Genomic DNA, 7,596 nt, shown 5'->3' on the forward strand with positions numbered 1-7,596 from the left:
GTTAGATACACTAATAGAGGATTCGAACGTGCCCGCTCTGTTAATACAATTTTCAATCAATCAATCCCGCGAGGGGATGACGTTCAGACATGTTTTTTCTTACTATGGCACTGTAGTAGACTGAGTGACGACAGACAGTTTGATTGACAGTTTGATACTACTAATGGTTGTCACATTAGGTAGTCAGGTGGAAATGTTCTGACCTGCCCCGCCTCCAGAGTGTGCCGAGTGCAGAGGGGAGGCCACACTCTGGATTCTTCTCACAGCCCCGTTTTAAACTTTTAAGGTGTGGCAGTCAGCTCAAATCTGATTGGCTAGGATCGGTTTTGGACTCTAGATACATGAATCACATGGTTGAGGCTGGAGAAAGAGACCTACCCCCTGCCTCCTCTCCTCTATAGCTGCAGTGAGCACAGTGAGTCTGACAGTGTGTTAGAGGGAGTGAGAAGGAGAAGAGGGAGACATTTAAAAAAAATAAAAAATTATAACACAGATGCACAGATGAAAAAGAATGTAAACTATATTAAAAAAAAAATTATATATATATTTTTTTCTATTTTTTTTTTCATATTTCATATTTGATATTAATTCATATTTTAATAGGGAGGCATGGCTTCCGTTGGCTTCCATAAGGATTCGCCACTGATGTGTACTAAGCTAGGCTAGCTTGTAGACAGATAGCTTTCTACTGAACACACAGAGAAGAAATTGGTATCTATCTTCTTGTCTGACTCTGGAGAAGACGATCATTTCCAGATAAGAACAGATTTCCAATAATGTTGGCGTGTTTCTATAAAGAACCAGTGTAATGACGTTAATTCAATCAGAAAAAGCTTATGGTGGAATGCTGACATCAGGAGTATTATTTCTTCAGCTTCAGATGTATCATTTGACTTGTTATAACTGTTTCATTGCCCTTTAGTTATTATTTTCACAATAACAACAGTTCGAAACATTTTGGGCAATTTTACATCAACATATCTATCATCTGTTAGAAAATGCAATGAGATTGAAAAACGTGATTTTGAGGGCGACTGGGTGGCGTAGCGGAGATTGCACTCGTCACAAATGCAAGACACAAGGTCTCGACTCCCCAAGTCGGCATTGCCTTGGGCCAGTCGTCATACTATCTCAATTGACAGAGGTAGCGGGTGGAAAGTCGATGGGTGGGGATTGGACGTTGTGGACAGCGACCCCTACAGGTCGGTTGGGAGACGCCTGCACAGCAGAGTCAGGAAGTATCGGGGGTAGTGTGAGCCTCCCACGCGTTACTCCTCGCCACTGAGAGTCCGCGCTGTCTGGTGAAAAGATGTGACAGGCTGCCTCCTTGTGTACCGGGGGGGGGACACGTGATGCAAGGCTTCTATCCTCCCTACAACCGACCAGTGGGAGGCATAGTCTAGCAACGTTCAAGACAGGGGAGGGGAGAATTGGAAATACGAAATTGGGATGGGAGAAAAATAGAAAAATAAGGAGAAAAAAGTGGATACAAAAATAATATGATTTTAATATGATAAAAAAAATGATTTTGATTTGACTGATTCTTTATCATGATTTTAATTTTAATAAAGCAGGTCCCCCAACCTAACATGGCACTTTACAAGTAGATGTCACCTAAACCATTGCACATTATATTTATGGAATGACCAAGAGAACCAAGAGATTCAATGTATTTTATATTTTGTGTTCAGCACCCGTTCAGATCACTGTAGTTTCTACCAGGTAGCCTTTACACCATTTGTGTTTAAATGACTTGTCTCTTCTTAATCACATTCAGACAGTTTTCCTGAGCAGTTAAGAGTTGAACAAAATGTACATACATTTTTCTCTGTCTCTCACTTTCTCTCTGTCTTTGCCCAAATTAAATACATATTCCCTTTTTGCTTGTGCAACCACAATTTACCATGTTGCAGTCATTTAAATGTGCCTGGATATTTAATGTATCTGTGTGTGTGTGTGTGTGTGTGTGTGTGTGTGTGTGTGTGTGTGTGTGTGTGTGTGTGTGTGTGTGTGTGTGTGTGTGTCCTGACAAAAGAAGCCACCCAACTCCTCGTCCAATCAACAGTCATCTCCCGCCTCGACTACTGCAACGCACTGCTCGCTGGCCTCCCGGCCACTGCCACTAAGCCTCTTCAACTCATTCAGAACGCAGCGGCCCGCCTGATCTCAAACCTACCGAAGTCGGCCCATGTCACCCCACTTCTTAGGGACCTGCACTGGCTCCCCATTGCTGCACGAATCCGCTTCAAGGCCCTTGACCTAGCATACCGTGCGGCAAAGGGAACTGCTCCCGCCTACCTCCGGTCAATGGTCTCTAACTACACACCCTCAAGACCCCTACGCTCTGCATCTTCTGGCCGCCTCAGACCTACTCCTATCCAAGCTCCGGGAGGGTCATCAAAGAGAAGTCGCCTATTCTCAGTCCTTGCCCCACAATGGTGGAATGAACTACCCACCCCAGTTAGGACAGCCGAAACACGTCCAATCTTTCGCCGTCGACTAAAGACTCACTTCTTCAACCATTATCTGAATTAAAAAAAAAAAAAAAAAAAAAAAAAAATCTAACCCTAACTAACCATACTGTCATGCACTTGTCCTAATAAACTAACCTACACTGTAGCACTCAACACTTTGATGAACATTGTTACTCAGCTGATAGAGTTGTGCTCTTCCTGATGGCTTGTCGTACAGAACTTGTAAGTCGCTTTGGATAAAAGCGTCAGCTAAATGACTAAATGTAAATGTAAAATGTAAATGTGTGTGTGTGTGTGTGTGTGTGTGTGTGTGTGTGTGTGTGTGTGTGTGTGTGTGTGTGTGTTTAGGTTCGTCTGTGGCTGCTGTCTGATTCCATTCCTCATGTCAACAAACTAACTACATTGCTCTTGATTTCTTTTTCATTATGATTGTTATGTATGACGGAGCTTGATATTGGGATTTGTTTGGAGGAATATGGAGAATACATGTTCAAAAATAAACGTTTTCATTCATTCCTCTGTCATGAACTGCATGATGTACACCACTCCTGCCCCGAGTCCCACAATCACCTGCACATATACAAGAGATGAGGACCGGAGACTGATGCATGAATGAATGAATGAACGAATGAATGAATGAATGAATGAATGAATGAATGAATGAATGAATGAATGAATGAATGAATGAATGAATGAATGAATGAATGAATGAATTAATTAATTTATTCACACACACACACACACACACACACAATACATTACATGTAAGTATCCTCATGTGATATAACAATGTCGCAAATTGTGTGCATGTGCCAGGTCTCCCAAGAAGCTATTTAAAGATTTTGGAGGGAGCCTGAACACAGATATAAACAGAATATAAACAACAAAACAATAAACAAAAAACAAAACAAAACAAAACATACAACGTGGGTAGGTTTACACACCTACCTACTAACTGACATATAACAGAGATACATAATACAGACAATTGTATTCCTAAGTTATAATTTTAATTAGAGATATGATTTAAGCAGTTCCTCTTTCAGTGATTTTTTTAAATGTTTTAAAGGTTTTAGTCATTTTCAGATTTTCGTCAAGCTTGTTCCAGATCTGTGGACCCCTGCATGCTATGCTTAGGCTATAGCACAATTGAGCCTTCTCCTCTTGCCAAATATAAGATGCTTATTTCTTGTGTTGTGGATGTGCAGTGGTTGGCAGACTGGGACAAGCTCAGACAGTCTGTGATTCATGTTGTTGACAACTTGATACATAATTGATGCGTTTTGATGAATGTTAAATTCAGCTAGCCTCAGGAGACCAAAGCGATGGAACAGAGGCTTTGAGGGCGCTCTATACCCGGACCATGACAGCACTCGTAGTACCCTCTTTTGTAAGCTTTCTAGTTTCTTGAGATGGCTGGGGTATGTGTTGCACCATATGACATTACAGTAATTAATGAGGGGTTCATACAAGGTTTTGTATAAAGTGAGAAGGGCAGGCAAGGGAAGAAAATGACGTATTTTGCAGAATAAGCCAACATATTTGGACAGTTTTGTTTGTAGATATTTTATGTGGCATTTGAAGTTGAGTGACTCATCGATGACGACCCCCAGGAATTTTGTGGACACCACTCTTGACAGCTCCTTTCCATTTATTTGTATGCACATGTGATGTGTGCGCATCCAATTTGAGTGGAAGACAATAAAGTTTGTTTTGCTGAGATTAAGTGATAATTTGTTGCATTTAAACCAGGTGTCCACTTTTTGTAGTTCTGTGTTGAGTAGATCTTGTAGCTCGAGTGGATTTTTATGTGACAGAAACAAATTAGTGTCATCAGCGAATATTACTTTGTGCAGAAGTTCAGATAAGTTGACAAAGTCATTTATATAGAGAATAAATAGTAAAGGCCCTAGAATTGACCCCTGGGGGACCCCATATTTGATGTCCATTTTTATTGATTTGTGATTGTTTATATCGACGTACTGTTGCCTATCATGTAAATAGCTACTGAACCAGTTGACTTTGATAAATCCAAGAAAACGCCCACCCCACAATCACCCTGATCAATGGCATCATGTATTTTTTCAACAAGGTCTAATATTGCCATGTTTGTTGTTCTCTTTTTCCTGAAGCCGTATTGTGAATTGGTGAGTATATTTAGCTTGGTGGTGTATTCGCTTAATCTATTGTACACAACTCTCTCATAAACTTTGGATAGAGCTGGTAACACGGATATTGGACGGTAATTATTAATACTATTTTTGTCACCTGATTTATATATGGTTATTATTCTCCCAATTTTGATGTTTTTTGGCACCACACCATGTAGTAAGGACAAATTAATACAGTGAGCGAGTGGTCTGACTATAATATTGGCTATGGCTATTAGGATTTTGCTGCATATTCCATCAGCACCGGCTGTGCGAGTGTCCTTCATCTTCATGATAATGTTGAATAGTTCATCATGGTCAGTTGGTTTCATGAAAAAATAGTTAATATAGTTACCTGATAAATACTGTTTAAAAGACACACCCCCAGGATGGCTAATTTTATTCGCCAGGTCTTCACCAATGGATGCAAAGTAGGTATTGAATTTATCAGAGAGATCCTGCTGAGACATGTTTGCAGGGTCAGGGAGCACTGATGCTTTTTTGTCCCTGTTTAGTACTTTATTTAGAACTGACCATGTCCTTTTTTAATCACCCTGAGATGCTATTACCTGATCAGTATAATTATCACATTTGCTTTTCCTCATTGTGTTTAATGGATGTTAAAATGCCCTTTGTAAGCCAGGGGTTCTGGTAATTTTTTACTGCTCATGACAGTCTTCTCAGGAATGGTGTTATGGATGGAGTCTGTTATTTCCAATATCAGACTATCATATGCAGTATCAGGATCACAGGCATCATATACATTTTTCCACCCTTTGGTCTCCAGGCTTCCATATAGTTGCTGCAGGGTTCTGTCATTTATTACTTTAATTGTTGTCTTACAAGGAGGGGGTGCAAGTTCACTGGCAAGATTTAGAGACAACATGACAGGGAAGTGATCAGTTATGTCAGTTAGGATCACTCCTGAGTCCTGACTCCAGCTTGGTGTTTTGGATGTTGGTGATTGTAGCTGAGGGGTACAATTCCCTGACTGTATTGTTAGATATGATATTTAATACCACTACCTCATGTACTTTAACTTCTGGCCACCCAGTACAAGATATAAGTATGATGAACACTTTCCCACCTGATGAAACGAACCAACACAAATGGACCAAATCGAATATTTAATACAGCAAAGGGTGTACACAATATTCACTTAATTACATTTATGATTTGAAATGTTAAGTATGCACTTTTATGGCAAATGAGTATTCGTAGGTAAATCAACATTGAATGTCCAATCTCTGGTTGCGCAGGGAGTAAGTATACAACCTGGAATATTTAGGAAACGATAGCGATAGTACTTAAATAATTATAGCTGGATACACTAAGGGGGGGGGGGGTCCCGCTGGTTGTAAGACAGTAGGAGGGGGGGGTTAGAGAAGTCGCTGGCGGTATCCCATCTGGCCGACGGTGTCTTGGGAGAATCCAAAGTCTTAGACCCAGTGCCCACAGAACCTCGGGCCGTAGACGAACACAGCTGGACCCTCTGTGGAACGGTATCTGCCGGTCCACAACGGAGAGACGTGGTGCGACCTCACGTGTAGAGCGCCGCCTCACCTGTAGTCCTCTCCGGGGGGTAATTCCAACACTCGACAGTGTTGGCCTTTATCCATGGAATAATCAAAGCACATAAAGCATAATCCAAGAGCCGTGGAAGGCTCGCCGTCGTCGGGTAGAGTAATCCAATATACAGGTCCAGTCGCTCTTGGCCCGGAGCTCCTCGGATGCAATCACCACTAGGGGTCTGACCAGCCTGGATAAGCGTCCAGATAACGTCAGGAACGATGGGGTTACTGATAACTGTAGAACTCGAACCGAACGATGCACCATACATAAATAGACTATTATTAGCTTAATAGAATACGTCCAACTCGACGGTATGGTGCCAAACTATGACCATTCAACTATTAATCTACACGATATCTCAATGCCTATTCTGGGCCAAGTAGGCCCTACTACACCGCACGTGCTTCGTGGGGAGGCTTTTGCGTCTGTCACTCTGTTGGAGGGTAAAGAACTGGACTAAAAGAAAGTTCTACTTTACGAGCGTCATATATATATGCGCTATGAACAAATAGTACCACACGTATTCCGCCCGGCATATTACTGCGCGGAACCGGGGGCTGCCTCGACATGTTAGGCGGCACGATTGAACTTGAACCTAGGGGTATGGCAACCTGGCGCCAGGTTCTCGTCCAATGGTAGAATGAAACTATTATGGGCTGTTTAGTAGAAACGGGGATATTCAATGCATATTGTACAAGGAATATACAGGGGATATCAAACGATATACAAATACAATTAAATATATATATATAAATAAATATACATATTCGGTTTAATCTGATCCTTCACAACAGTGATGATGTTGTCAATGGTAGACTTGGATGAGTGTGTTATTCTAGTGAAGATGTTTATAGTTGTGAAGAAGGAGGAAGAGTGCAGTGTATTAATTAAATCATTTTTTATAGAATCATCCTTGGAGATGTCTATGTTAAAATCTCCCATTAGAATACAGTTGTTGTGTTATGGTTTGTAACCGACCCCAATCGCACAACACAAGACAGGTATGAGAGTAAGCCAAAACAGGGCAAATATTTATTATAGAACAAAAAGCGGCACAGTCCCTTTAAGGGAGAACACAAAAACACTAGAGACAAGGAAATCTGGAAAATGCGGCACTGTGCCTTTAAGAGGCGAACAGGCTAAGGGACTAAGGCTAAGGGCCAGGGCTAAGGGCCAGGGCTAAGTGTCAGGGCCAGGACCAGGGGCACTGGAGAGGGGGACAGGGACAGAGGCCCGGAGAGGCGGGCTGGAGACAGGGACAGAGAACAGGGTTAAGGCCTTGGACAGGGCGAGGGCCAGAGCTGCTTACAGGGATGAGGACAGGGTTCCGACGGCGGAGGCCTGGCACGGGAACAGGGGCTCGACGGCGGAGGCCGGGCACGGAGATCCTCCTCCTCCTC

The sequence above is a fragment of the Notolepis coatsorum genome (assembly GCF_963971535.1).
Source record: "Notolepis coatsorum genome assembly, chromosome: 7".
NCBI lineage: Eukaryota > Metazoa > Chordata > Actinopteri > Aulopiformes > Paralepididae > Notolepis > Notolepis coatsorum.